We start from the raw sequence: 13795 nt of genomic DNA, 5'->3' as shown, positions 1-13795 counted from the left end.
AAAAGCACCACTGAAATTGTGATATTAGGCCAGTGGTCACCACAAGGGTGGACCTTGGAGGATCATACACTAAGTGAAATTTTCAGGACAAAGGAAGAAAATAGCAGATGAAGACCTTCTAGGCAACATAAAAACAGATAAAAAAGGAACTAATTACAATGCAAAAGGATCCTCTGAGAATTCAAACACAAAAAAAGAATGAAAAATTTAAGTGGCCAGGAGGAGGTTGGGACTAACATACACACAGAAATCTGTTAGTCCAACATATAAACCAAAATCTGTATCTGTAATACATACTGCACAAGGATCTGATGTTCAGCAAATGGAACTTTCCTCTACCTTCTGCAATAACCATTATGGAGACAGAATCCAAGAAAGCACAGATATGCTGTATGTATACATCATAACTGAAAAACACAGCTGTACACTGACAAGCACAAAACCACAAATCAACTATATTTCAATATGGCAAAGGCATGAGATTACAGAAAAGAAAAGGAAATAAAAGAAGTATCTGTTTCATTGCCTCTTGCCTCCATGACATGGGCTCCTATACCATCCCTGGAGCCTGAGGAGGCTTGGTCCCTATGGCTGGACTGGGGTGGGGTCATGACATCAGGAAATGTGCCTTAATTTAGACTCCTGTACTGTCTGGTATCCTCCGGCTGGGACCACACGCCCTAGAGCACCCAGAGAATGGTGGCACGACTCTCTGAGCTCGAAGGCCTGGGAAATGTCATGTAACCTCCACGTCTCCTGGTGCTGGGGTCTCCAATTCAAGGCCCCTCCTTGGGAGTGCAGCCTCCTAGGCAGGCCCCTACCTGGGATTGTGGCCAAGGTTGGGATGAGTCTGCAGGGAAGAAGCTTAGAAGTAGTGAGACACAAGCCCTTGAGTGTTTGCTCAGGCACTTTCCACTCTAATTCACAGTCCAAGAGGCCAGCGCTCCTTAAGGTTCTGGTTGCAGGAGGACCAGAGTTGGGGATGAAGAAGTTGCTGCCTCTTGTGGACATTTCCTGTAACTACAACTTGTACGCCTGTGCTTACTGGTACCTCCATTCATAAGGCCTGCTGCTGCTAAGTCGCTTCAGTCGTGTCCGACTCTGTGCGACCCCATAGATGGCAGCCCACGAGGCTCCCCCGTCCCTGGGATTCTCTAGGCAAGAATACTGGAGTGGGTTGCCATTTCCTTCTTCGATGCATGAAAGTGAAAAGTGAAAGTGAAGTTGCTCAGTCGTGTCCGACTCCTAGCGACCCCATGGACTGCAGCCTACCAGGCTCCTCCGTCCATGGTATTCACAAGGCCTGTGGGGCTGCTAATGACAGCTGCTCTCAGGAAGGGTCCTGGGGAGGGTATTGCAGAAATGAATTCCAAACACAACCGACTCAAGGAGCCAATTGTGACAGGTGAATTTCCTCAAATCCTTTATGAAAAATTAAAAAAAAAAAAGGTACTGGAGAAGATGTTCAGCATCCCTAATTACTACAGGAGGAAAGACAATCAAAACGATAGCATGAAACCAAATCCCACCAGTAAGAATTGACATACACAAAAGTCTACAAACAGTAAATGTGGGAGAGAGCCAGGAGCTGATTGAACCCCAATACAAGGTTGGTGGGAATGGACGTTGCCGACAGCCTCCACATGCCAGAATATAAACATTTCAAGAGAGCTAATTGTAGTGTCTAACATCCACACCTGGGCCTATATCCCCAGAAATCCATCATTCAAAAAGACACATGCCCCCCAATAGTCACTGTTGTACTACTTATAATAGTCAAGATACAGAACAACACAATATCCTCTGACAGATTAAAGCTTAAAGACAATGTGATAAATACACTGGACTATTAGCCATGAAAAAGCAGCACTGAAATTATGAAATTATGCCACTGATGGCCACAAGGATGGACATTGGAGGGTCACACACTAAGTGTATTCAGGAGACAGAGGACAAAAATAGCATATGATGTTCCTTGCAGTCAAATAAAAAAAGAGATACAAAGAAACTAATTCACAATACAGAAAGAGTCTGAAAATTCAAACACAAGGAATTCCAAAGAAAAGAAACAATAAAGGGCCAAGGATTAATTAGGAATTTGGGACTACATATACACAAAAACCTGTGTCTCAAACATATACACTGAAATCTGTATCTGTAACAGATAATCCACAAGGATTATCTTCTTCCTTCCTTGCTTCCACATATACGAAGAAAACTGTATGTCTAACATATACACACAAATCCGTACGTCTAACATATACATAGAAATCTGTATCCATAAAAGATAATACAAAGGATTATCTCCTTTCTCCTTCCCTCCACATATATAAAAAATCTGTATCTCTAATAGATACTTAGAGCTTCCCTGGTGATATAACCTAAGCTCCAGGTCTCTTGTTGCTGAGGTCCCCCGCTGAAACCTTTGTGAAAGTGCAGCCTCCCTGGTGTCTCAGCAGAGAGCGCTGTCCCAGGCTGGGATTAAGGGCACCCACCCTGTCTCAACCCCTCTCCAGTCCAGTCATGGGACCCAAGCCTGGTCAGGTTCCAGGGATTGGAAAGCAGTCTAAGTGAGGGAGACTGAGGAGGATAACATAGGCAGTAGTCTTCTCTCTTCTTTAATCTCATGCTGACACAATGTTGACCTATATTTGTTTTGCAGTTTTGTGTTTGTTGTCAGTGTACAGGCTCCTGATTCAGTTATGACATATACATACAGCATATCCATTCTTTTTTCAATTTTTTTGCCATAAAGATTATTGAACAAGGTTGAGTAAGCTCCCTGTGCTGAAAGGGAGGGGTGAAGACTTAAGGGGAAGAAGTAGTGAGACACGAGGTCCTGGGGCACACTGCACTTTAATTCCCAACCCTGGAAGCCAGCTTTCCCAAAGACTCAGTTTGCCTGAAGAACCAGAGTTGGACGTTGCTTCCTTGTGGCCATTTTCTGTAATAATATCATGAAGAGCTGTGCTGCTGGACATTTAATATTCATGAGGATCTAGGGGCTGTAAAAAAATAAAACACATGCTCTTGAGAAATGTCCTAGGGGTAGTCATGGACAAAGAATTCAAAACAAGGCAGATATTAAAGAAGCCAATTTCAAAATGTAAGCTTAACTCACCCTTAAAAAAAAATCACATGAAATGACGTCAACATCACTAAACATTAGAGAAGCGCAAACCTAAACTACAGCAAGGCAGCGCATCACACTGGTCAGAACGGCCATTGACAACAAGTGCTGGAGAGGACGTGCAGACAGGGGAGCCCTTCCCCACTGATGCTTGGGATGGAAATTGGTAACAGCCACTATGGAGGACACGGTGAGGGTTCCTTCAGACATGAAAATGAAATTAGAGAACTTCCTAACACCACACACAAAATAAACTCCAAATACTATAAATGTCTAAAGGTCATGATGGATACTATGAAATTCTTGAGAAAAATATAAACAGGACACGATTTGACATAGAATGCACCAAGTTTGTTGTGCATCTACCTCTCAGAATAATGAAAACTAAACCACAAATCAGAAAATGGGACCTCATTAAACTTAAAACCATTTGCCTACCAAAGGAAACCCTAACTGTGAGACAATCTCAGCCCTCAGAATAGGGAGAAAGATTTGCAATGAGGATACCCACAGGGAATTCATCTCCAAAATGTACAAGCAGATTGTACAACACAATATAAAAAATAAATATAATCCAAGAACAAAGCGAACCAAGACTGAAATGGATATTTCTCCAAGGGAGGCCTACAGATTGCAGTTAGGCACATGAAAAGATGCTCAGCGTCACTAATTATCAGAAAGACGCGAATCAAAAGTCCAATGAGTTAAGCACTCACATTGGTCAGAATGGCCATTTCAAAACATCTTAAAGAATGCTAGGATTTCCCTGGTGGTGTAGTGGTTAAGAATCAGCCTGCAAATGTAGGAGACGAGGGTTTGATCCCTGGTCTGGGAAGATTCCACACACGTGAAACAACTAAGCCTATGGGCTGAAACTGTTGAGCCTGCGCTTTTGAACTACAACTACTGAGCCCTCGTGATGCAGCTACTGAAGCCTGGCACCCTGGAGCCCACATTCTGCAACGAGAAGCTGCCGCAACGAGAAGCTGCACAGTGAAACTAGAGAGTAGCCCCCACTTGCTGCAGATAGAGAAAGCCTATGCTCAGCAACCAAGACTCAGTGCAACCAAAGATAAATGAATAAATAAAATTATTTTAAACAGAATAAATGCTAGAGAGAATGTGGAGATAAGGGAACCCTCCTCAACTGTCAATCACAATGTACACAGGTTCATCCAGTCGGGAGAACACATGGAGGTTCATTTAAAAAATAACATAGAAGTATTTCAGGACCCAGCAAGCCCATGTCTGGGCATAAATCTGGAGAAAAGCAAAAATTTTAAAGATACGGGAACCCCAGGAATCTCAGCTCCACAAAGGACAATAGCCAAGTCTGGGAAGCAAGCTAATTGACGAAATTACACAGAAATGAATACACAACTGGGTACATATACACAACGCAATATTTCTCAACCACAAAGAAATAGGAAATAATTCCAAGTCCAGCCACAGAAAAGAAAGTCAAGGTGATCATTCCAAGTGAAGGAAGCAAGACAGGGACGGACAAGTATCATATGATATCACTCTAGGTATAATCTAAAAATGGATGCAAATGAACTTCTTTACAAAAGAGAAACAGATTCACAGACTTAGAAAAGAAACTTATGGTTACCAAAAGAGATAGGTCGGGGTTGGGGTCAGGGAATAATTAGCTGGTTCAGATTAGGGTTAGGTGCTATTGTAGTTTAGCCACTGAATCATGTCTGACTCTGTGTGGCTCCTCTGTCCATGGGATTTCCCAGGAAAGAATACTGGAGTGGGTTTCCATTTCCTCCACCAGGGGATCTTCCTGACCCAGGGATTGAACCCATGTCTCCTATAACTCTCCTGCACCGCAGGTGGATTCTTTACCACTGAACCAGCAGGGAAGTCATAAAACAGGTGATGAAGGGCTCTTAATAGTCTCAAGTCTAACAGGGCTTTAAATGACACCTTCCCTCAAGAAATGTCCTGGGAAAAATCATTGCAAAAGAATTCCAAACAGGGCCAAGTTTCAAGTAGCCAGTTTCAAGATGTAAATTGTATTTGCAAGGTATAAAATAATAAAAGCACATGGGAAGATACTCCACATCAATAATTATTAAATCAATGCCAATCAAAACTTCAATAAGCTATCACCTTATGCTAGTCACAATGGCCATCATTGATCTACAAAGAATAAATACTATAGAGAACATACACAAAAATGGAATCTTCCTACAGTCTTGGTGGGACTGTAACTGCTGAAGCCATGAGGGAAAGCAGCATGGAGGTTCCTTGAAACATTAAACATAGAGGTATCATATGATCCTGCAATCCCATTCCTGGGCTTCGATCCAAAGAAAATCATCATTCAAAATGACACGTGCACCTCGATTTTCAGGGCAGCACTACTTACAATAGCCAAGACACAAAAATCCACCAAAATGTCCATTGTCACAAATATGAAGACTACATTGTACATCTATACACTAAAATACTACTCAGCCACAAGAAAGAATGAAATAATCATATTGGCAGCAGCATGGATGAACCAAGAAATTATAATTCTATGTGAGGTAAGTCAAAGACAAAAGACAAACATCCTAAGATATCACGTACAGGTGGGATCTATAAATTCATACCAATGAACTAATGTACATAACAGAAAGAGCCTGAGAACACCAAATTCTGATTATCAAAAAAAAAGTTGGATAAATTAAGGGTTTGGGATGAAAATATACACATGAATAAATATCAAGTTGATAAGGAAAAAGGACCTACTGAATAGAACATGGAAGTCTTCTGAACAAACTGTAATAACCTATATGAGAAAAAAACAGAAAAACAATATATATACATCCGTGTATAATTGAATCAAGTTCATGTACACCTAAAACTAAACATCGGAAATCAACTCTACCCCCAATATAAAATAACAATTCAATTACAAACTAGACCTGAGCTCGGTCTAGGGGAAACCACACAGTCATGACCCTATGAATTGGATATGTGATATGCTGTGATATTAATATGACACCTCCAAAGATTTTCACTCAGCAGAACACAGAGCAGCAACCCACCCAAAGGTGCCTGACCTCACACGAATGCGACAAGATGAAAAGAGAAAAAGGACCACAGGTTAATCAGGGCAACACCCTCAATTCAGACGTTGGGAATCTCTGAGGAGACAGGACACACAGCCGGTGAAGAGCAGATGTGTGGTCTCTGTGTACACAGGATCCTGACCCACGTGGAAGGGGTGAGACCCACACAATCCCCAGACCCTGCACCTGGGATCCCACGACCCTTGGTTAGGACACCATGTCTCTGCTGGTTGGGTCCCTAAGATGGAAACAAGTGGGTTCTTGTAAACTCTTGGCATGATAGTAAGAAATGTAGGGTCGGTCTCCTCTCCCAACACTTGTCCCAAGAAGTCCTCGTCTCCTCCCTTTGGTTCTGTGTGATATTAACTGTTTCTACAGCTGCCATGATAATGTTGAACACACTACCTTGGTTCTGGCAGGCTCGGTCCTTTCTTGTTCCACTGAGGTGTTGAGAAAACATGCCAGACGCAGGGCTGGGAGACGAGGGGGAGGTCTGGTCTATGCTGAGGAAGGACGGTCGACTCGAAGGAGATAACAGCAGCAACGTCACCTCCTGCTCTTTGGCTTTTTGCCTGATCCATGTGCCCTGCAATCAATTCACCAGGAGAACCTGCCTCCCTTCCCACCATGCTCGTGTTGGTGAATTGGAATGATTACCAGGTAGAGACACCTGAGAAGTCTTCAGGAGCCCCAGGGAGGGTGAACCTCGAGAGGGTAAGAAGAAAACAGGCACAGGCCTGTATAAAGTGAACACCGTAAAGCATTAATTCCTAAACACAAGTGAAGTGCACATGTATTCTCCCCTTTTTCTTAGCTTTGTGTGTATGGTCTCCCCACACACATGATCCTGACCCATGGAGATGAGGTGAGACTCGCACAGTCTCCTGACCCCCCCACCTGGGATCACACATCCCCTTGGTCAGGACACCATGGCTGTGGTCAGTGGGCCTCCAATGTGTAACCAAGCCAGGTCCCTGGGACCTCTAGGACCCTAGAAAGAAGTGTAGGGTCCATCTGCTCTCCCCTCAATTGTCCCTGAGAAGTCAGGCCCCTCCTGTTTTCATTTTGGTTCTGTGTGATTTTTTTCTGGTTTGAAAGCTCATGCTAGAGGTGAACACACTACCTTAGTTCTGGCGGGCTCTTTCTTGTCCCGCTGAGATGCTGAGAAAACAGGAGCTCCTGCTGCTGCTGCTGCTGCTAAGTCGTTTCAGTCATGTCCGACTCTGTGCAACCCCATAGATGGCAGCCCACTAGGCCCCGCAGTCCCTGGGATTCTCCAGGCAAGAACACTGGAGTGGGTTGCCATTTCCTCCTCCAATGCGTGAAAGTGAAAAGTGAAAGTGAAGTTGCTCAGTCGTGTCCGACTCTTAGCGACCCCATGGACTGCAGCCTACCAGGCTCCTCCATCCATGGGATTTTCCAGGCAAGAGTACTGGAGTGGGTTGCCATTGCCTTCTCCAAGAAAACAGGAGAGCTGGGCTGAAAGACAAGGGGCAGCTCTGTTCTGTTCGGAGGAGAGAGTGGACTGGAAGGAGATCACAGCAGCAACCTCACCTGCTGCCCATTGACTTTTTGCCCGACCCCTTTGCCCTGGAACCAATTCACCAGGTGAACCTGCCTCTCTATTAACCCTGAATGTGCTGGAAAATTGGAATAAATACTACTTAGCCCACCTGAGGAGTCTCAAGGACCCCAGGGAAGGTGAACCTGGCAGGGAGAAAGACTACAAACCCTACTGCAGCACTGACCACCCTCCCAACCCCAGGAGAGCCATGGAACCCCACTCAGAGAAGGGCACAGTTACCCAGAGAAGCCCACCTCAGTTCCAGACCCCTGGCATCTGAGCACTGACGCTCAGACGCAGGGGTGGAGTTTTCCAGAACAGAGGCCAGGCCAGGCCTCCACCCCGGTCTCCATGTCCCAGTGCAGAGAGTACAAGGTCAGATCTAAATGTTCTCATTGCAGAAAGTGCACGGTCTCGTCTAAACAGCATCAGTGTAGACAAGACTTGGAGAGGTCTAAATCTACCATGTAGACAGAACTTGGTCAGGTTCAGACTAGTTTAAGGCTGGTCTCCCAGGAGGCACAGGTCACCCACATGCAGGGGGTCTCACTGTTGAACAGGGGGCTCACCCTTGTGTGGGAGCCAGGATGTACATTTCTTGGAGAAATCATCGCTGGGCTCCACACTTCACCCACATCAGGAAAGTGAAAGGATCTGTGTCATTAAACATCTCAACAGGCAAAACAACAATGTTACCAATTTCTCTGGTCACATGATGGTTAGCATCCAGGAAAGATTCAGGAACTTCTCAGAGTGCAGCCCAGTGTCCTGTAAAGACAGACAGGAAGTGGCCTGATTCCAGCATCCCAGGCTTCCAGCAGGAAGTGACCACAGTGGAAATCTTCTGGAAAAATACATTCTTTATTAGTACAGAAAACATAGGCCCCCTGATTTTTTGCTTCTCTGTTCAAACTGAGCTAGATTGAAAGTGTTATTCATATCAACAGGTAACATTTTTGAAATTTGAAATGTCATAGCAGGGAAACAGGACCTGGAGAAAAGGGAATATACACCTAAGCTGCTGGAGGGGAAAAAACATCCTAAAAATAAAGCTAAAATTAAAATTGGACTTAATTATGGGCTTCCTGGTGGCTTAGAGAGTAAAGAGTCTGCCTGCAATGTGTGAGACCCGGGTTCAATCCCTGAGTTGGGAAGATCCCCTGGAGAAGGCAGTGGCAACCCACTCCAGTACTCTTGCCTGGAAAATCCCATGGACAGAGGAGTCTGCGAGGCTGCAGTCCATGGGGTCGCAGAGTTGGACACGACTGAGCGACTTCACTTTCATGACAGTATGTGGTTACATAGAGTGTGAACCAAGTGTCTACATATAGCAGGCAATATGTGAAGACAAATTTGATATCTCAGATGTGAGGGTAAAGGTTTCCTGTCAGATATGCAACTTGTATGGACAAATTCTTTTAGAATATTGCATGTATCTTTTCAAATTAAAGCTTTGTCTGGATGTATGCTTTGGAGTAGGATTGCTGGATCATATGGTGACTGCAGCCATGAAATTAAAAGACACTTTCTCCTTGGAAGAAAAGCTATGACAAACCTAGACAGCATATTAAAAAGCAGAGGCATTACTTTGCTGGCAACGGTCTGTCCGTCTAGTCAAAGCTATGTTTTTTCCAGTAGTCCTGTATAGATGTGAGAGTTGGACCATGAAGAAAGCTGAGCACTGAAGAATTGATGCTTTTAAACTGAAGTGTTGGAGAAGACTCTTGAGAGTCCCTTGGACTGCAAGGAGATCCAACCAGTCCATCCTAAAGAAGATAGGTCCTGAATATATATTGGAAGGACTGATGCTGAAGCTGAAACTCCAATACTTTGGCCACCTGACGTGAAGAACTGACTCATTGGAAAAGGTCCTGACCCTGGAAAGATTGAGGGCAGGAGGAGAAGGGGACGACAGAGGATGAGATGGCTGGATGGCATCACCAACTCAATGGACATGAGCAAGTTCCAGGAGTTGGTGATGAACAGGGAAGCCTGGCGTGCTACAGTCTATGGGGTTGCAAAGAGTTGGACACAACTGAGTGACTAACACACACACACACACGTGCATCTTTGAGCAGTTTTAGAGACCTGCATGCTCCCCATAAACGGAAGTCTTGTGTTGGGACCACGGTCTGCTTCCCAATAAATACTGTTCCTTGAGCAAATTCAGTCACTGCCCAGGGGGCACATGGTGAGACCACCTTGTCAGCTGACATTTCCCACATCTCAGGCCTCAGACTGACCATTCCAATTGAGGTGTAACAGTTTGCCCTGGTGATACAGCTTGACCTCTTTCTGTATGACTAGGTGAGTTGTTAATGACATTTTAGGATTCTGCAGGATTAACAGCCCTCTAATAGCAAAATATATGTTTTCAAGTTACACCAGGACATGGGGTTACACCATGAGCCTAAGGAAATTTCTCATTAAAATTAGTTTCTTGATGGAATCTCTATTTTTAAAATTTTCCCATTTTTATTTTACTAATTTTTTTGATTATTTTGTGCAGATAGCCATCAACAATTTTTTTTTAAGTTGAAGTACAGTTTATTTACAACACTATATTAGTTTGGGGTGTACAACAGAGTGAATCACTATTTTTATGGATTATACTCCATTTAAAGTTACTACAAATAGAGTCTATATTTCCTTGTGCTGTAGAATATATCCCTGTAGCTTACTGACTGTATACCTAGCAGTTTCTGTCTCTGTCCCGACACCGGTCTTGCCCCTCCCACCTCCCTCTCCCCCCTGGCACCTCTAGTTCTCTGTGAGTCTGTTTCTGTTTCATGGATAAGCTCACTGGTGTCATGTTTTAGATTTCACATAGAAGTGATAACACATGGTATTTCTCTTTGTCTTTCTGACTTACATCACTTACTATCATAATGTCCAGGGTTATATTGCTGAAAACCCATTATTTTAATCTTTTTTATAGCTGAGTAGTATTCAGTATGTATCTCACATATGAAAACCTAGGTATATATTTCCTATATGAAAATATAAGTATATATATTTGAAGAGTAGAATCCTTTACTATTGTTCTTTAACCAAAGGAATTTAAATTTTACTATAACTTATAACGATACTAATTCTTACAACTTGGGCTCGGTAAAATGTGTTTCACTGGGACTTCTATAGTTCTCAAACTTTGGTGTGCTTCAGAATCACCTGGAGGGTTTATGAACCCAAATTGTCAGATGGCAGTTTCAGACCTTCTGATTTAGTCAATTTGCAAATACCAGTCCAGGGACCATAATGAAAATCACCGTGTCTTTTGAGTAATGCTTTTAGAGACTGAAGATAACCCTTCTAATTCAAGTATACTGTCTTACATCTTAATACATACAAAAGTCTTAATTTGAAACTAGAAGATTGCTAACTGATTTCCATTTATAGGGTACTACAAACTGAAATCAATATGTAGGCATCAAAAATAATAAAAATAAAATATATTGTCAAAGAACATTGAGAGAGGAACTTAAGTTTACAAATAAATTGTCCTGTAATTAGATTCATTTGACTGAATAATTCTTTGTAAAAAAAATTAAGGGGAAAACTACTTTATGTGATTTTTAAAAATTCTTATCAAAATTAGTTTCCTAATGGAATCTTCTATTTTAAAAAATCTCCCACCTTTATTTTGCTGAGTAATATTCTATATATATTTCATACATGAAAATAGAGGTATATATCTCTTATATGACAATATAGGTACATATCTCATATATGAAAATAGAGGTACATATTTTTGTACCATAAAATTTTAAACTTTCATAAAATTTAAAACTCATAAACATTTTCAAACAATGAAAGCTTTTCATTGTGTGGCTCAAAACACACTGTGGAAAATTCTTAAAGAGATGGGAATACTAGACCACCTTAACCTGCCTCCTGAGAACCCTGGATGCAAGTCAGGAAGCAACAGTTAGAACTGAACAATGGACTGGTTCCAATTGGGAAAGGAGTACGTCAAGGCTGTTTATTGTCACCCTGCTTATTTAACTTATATGCAGTGTTGTTGTTCAGTCGCCCAGACTTGTCTCTTTGCAACCCCATGGACTGCAGCACACCACTCCTTCCTGTCCCTCACCATCTCCCAGAGTTTGCCCAAGTTCATGTTCATTGCATCAGTGATGCCATCCAGCTGTCTCATCCTCTGATGCCCTCTTCTCCTTCTACCCTCAATCTTTCCCAGCATCAGGGACTTTTCCAATGAGTCATCTGTTTGTATCAAATAACCAAAATCCTGGAGCTTCAGCTTCAGCCCTTTCAGTGAATATTCAGGGTTGATCTTCTTTAAGATTGACTAGTTTGATCTCTTTGCTGTCTAAGGGGCTTTCAAGAGTCTTCTCTAACACCACAGTTCAAAGGCATCAATTCTTTGGCATTCTGCCTTCTTTATAGTCCAGCTCTCACAACCATATGTGACCTCTGGGAAGACCATAGCCTTGACTCTATGGACCTTTGTCGGCAGAGTTAATGTCTCTACTTTTCAACACACTGTCTAGGTTAGTCATCATTTTCCTGCCAAAGCAATCATCTTCTGATTTCATGGCTGCAGTCGCTATCCACGGTGATTTTGGAGCCCAAGAAGTGGAAATCTGGCACTACTTCCACATTTTCCCTTCTATTTGCCATGCAGTAATAGGGCCAGGAGCCACGATCTTAGTTTTTTTAATATTTAGTCTTAAGCCGGCTCTTTCACTTTCCTCCTTCACTCTCATTAAGAAGCTCCTTAGGTCTTCTTCACATTCTGCCATTAGAGTGGTATCATCCACCTATCTGTTGTTGTTGATGTTTCTCCCGCCTATCTCAATGCCAGCTTGTAACTCATCCAGCCCGGCCTTTCCCATGATGTGCTCAGAGTACAGGTTAAGCAAACATGGTGACAGCAGACAGCGTTGTTGTACTCCTTTCTCGATCTTGAACCAGTCAGTCGTTCCATATGGGGTTCTAATTGTTGCTTCTTGACCTGCACACAGGTTTCTCAGAAGACAGGTAAGATGCTCTGGTATTCCCAACTCTTTAAGAGTTTTCCACAGTTTGTCATGATCCACACAAAGGCTTTAATGTAGTCAATGAAACAGAGATAGATGTTTCCCTGAAATTCCCTTGCTTTCTCTACAATCCAGCAAATGTTGGCAATTTGATCTCTAGTTTCTCTTCATTTCTAAACCCAACTTGTACATCTCAAAGTTCTTGGATCAAACAATGCTGAAGCCGAGCAAGCAAGATTTTAAGCATGATCTTATTAGCATGGGAGATGAGTGCAATTGTCCGATGGTTAGCACATTCTTTGGTACTACCCTTGGGAAATGGGATGAGGATTAACCTTTTTCAGTCCTGTGGCCACTGCTGGATCTACCAGACTTGCCGACATAATGAATGCAAAACTTTGATGGCGTCATCCTTTAGGAATTTGAATCATTTTGCTGGAATTTCATTGCATCCACTAGCTTCATCAACAGCAGTGCTTCTTAAGGCCTACTTCACACTTGACTTCACACTCCAGAATGTCTGGCTCTGGGTGACTAACTACACCATCGTAGTAATCCAGTTCATCAAGATCTTTTTTACACAGTTCTTCTGTGTATTCTTTCCATCTCTCCTTTATCTCTTCAGTGTCTACTAGGTCTACTACTACCATTTTTTATCCTTTCTTGTGCCCATCTTTGGGCGGAATACTCCCTTGATGTTTCCAATTTTCCTGAAGAGATCTCTAGTCTTTTCCCGTTTGTTTGTTTGTTTCCTTCTATTCAGCACTGTTCATTGAAGAAGGCCTTCTTGTCTCTCCTAGCTGTTCTTTGGAACTCTGCATTTAATTAGATGTACCTTTCCCTCTCTCCTTTGCTTTTCACTTCTCTTTGTTCTTCTGCTATTTGTAAAGCCTCCTCAGATAACCACTTTGCCTTCTTGCTTTTCTTTTTCTTTGGGATGGTTTTGTTTGCCACCTCTGTACAATATTACAGACCTCTGTCCATAGTTTTTCAGGCACACTCTTAAGTAGACTGAAAAACACACCTCACCAAGAAT

Source organism: Bos javanicus, chromosome 21 (assembly GCF_032452875.1).
Source record: "Bos javanicus breed banteng chromosome 21, ARS-OSU_banteng_1.0, whole genome shotgun sequence".
NCBI classification, from domain to species: Eukaryota; Metazoa; Chordata; class Mammalia; order Artiodactyla; family Bovidae; genus Bos; species Bos javanicus.
The sequence above is the reverse complement of the archived record's forward strand: the minus strand, read 5'-3'. Positions refer to the sequence as shown.